Raw genomic sequence first — 1,697 nt, forward strand, 5'->3', positions numbered from 1 at the left:
ATTCACTCACCAGAATCATTCACACAGATAACGCCTCAGAACACACTACGCGGAATTACTCCCTCACCACATAACCGATTCAGCCCCTCCACTTCTACACCCTCACAACAGAGAAACTCATTCCCTTACTTCCAAAACTCCATCTCCATCACCCATTAGGATCCTCAACCTGTAGTGAACCAAATAAAAAAAAACAGAAACCACCAAGAACAGAGACCGTCATGCTCACACCAGCAACCACAATTCGTCCTCTGTTATCCCTCATTCAGGCGCATACCATTTTAAGAAGAAGAAACCAGACAGAGAATAAGGGAGGAAGAACAGAAGGGCACATCATACTACGAAACATTCCATCAACAAATACCATACAAAATTCAAATCAGTGAAGAACAACTAACAAGGAAATCAAGGTCAAAAAAAAGAAAATAAAGCAATAGACTCCGCAACTTTAGCAATGGTGATCCTAGGTGATGTTCATGGCTCCTTCCACCGTGAGACAGCAACCACCACAATAGCATCAGCAGTAGCCTTCGTTGCAGCAGCGGCGTTGTGAGAAATCTCATTCCGAATACCAATTCCACATTTGCAATCTCAATTCTCAACCAAACCGAAAGGCGAACGAGATCTCTGTCTCGTGGTGACTGTAGCGGCGGCAAACTTGACGAAGACGAGTGGCAATTGGTACGGCAGAGATTTGGGCCAAGAGGTACCAGCGGCCTGGTACGGAGTCATAGGGTTTGCCTGGTTCTGTTAGGTTTTGCGGTGTGTCTTAAAAGGGTCATCACCGGAGGCGATCATCACGGCTGGTGTTAGCATTGGCTAGGGAGGAGCGTCCAATGTTGGAGCTCGGAACCGTGACCGGTGGAGACCCTTGTTGCAAGTGGCGGCGCTGGCGATGGGAATGCGACATGGGAACTGAGGTTGTTTCCCTCTTGCGCGTGAAGAAGAGCGGAGAGAGGAATGGGAGGAGCTCGATGTCGTGGCCTGCAACAGCTCCGGCGACGGGCGTAGGCACCGGCGACTCCAGGGACAGAAGCTCACAGTGGCCGGCTCCTTTGCTCGGAGAGGGAGACCTTAGGTCTCATGGTCGTTGCACAAATGGGGGCAAAACTAAGAAACCCCTATCAGTGTTAGGGTTAAAAAGGGCTTTGGGCCTGACATGGGCCGCATTCTTTCTGCCCGACACCGCTTGCGTTCCTATTCACACTCCCATGCACCTGGATATTGGACTGCGATTTCTCTGCCCGCCACCCCACCACTCTGTTTGCACCCCCACTTTGTTTCTGCAAGGAAAGAGGTCTTGGGCCGGGTCAGCGAAATATCCAGTGGTACCCCCACTGTTACCATTCACACCCCTTTCCCAATCTGCATACAAAAAGAAGCGTTGGGCCTGGTTCTGGGCTACATTCTCTCTGCCTGCCACCTCTTGTTCTTTATTCGCACCTCCTTCCATATGGGTTTAAGCCCATATTGCTTCTGCAAAGAAAAAGGAGGTCTTGGGCCTGACCAACAACTACCATATGCTACCTCCAATATTGCTGCTGCACCTCTTGGACCTGGACCAACAAATTTCGAGTTGCACCTCCATTTTTGGCCATACACCCCTAACAGACTACAAGGCCAGAAGCTTCAATATTTTTCAGCACCACCGGTTTTAATCTCTGCACCCCTATTCTTATTGGGCTTGGACTGTGATG

The sequence above is a fragment of the Vigna radiata genome, unplaced genomic scaffold (assembly GCF_000741045.1).
Source record: "Vigna radiata var. radiata cultivar VC1973A unplaced genomic scaffold, Vradiata_ver6 scaffold_43, whole genome shotgun sequence".
Taxonomy (NCBI): Eukaryota; Viridiplantae; Streptophyta; class Magnoliopsida; order Fabales; family Fabaceae; genus Vigna; species Vigna radiata.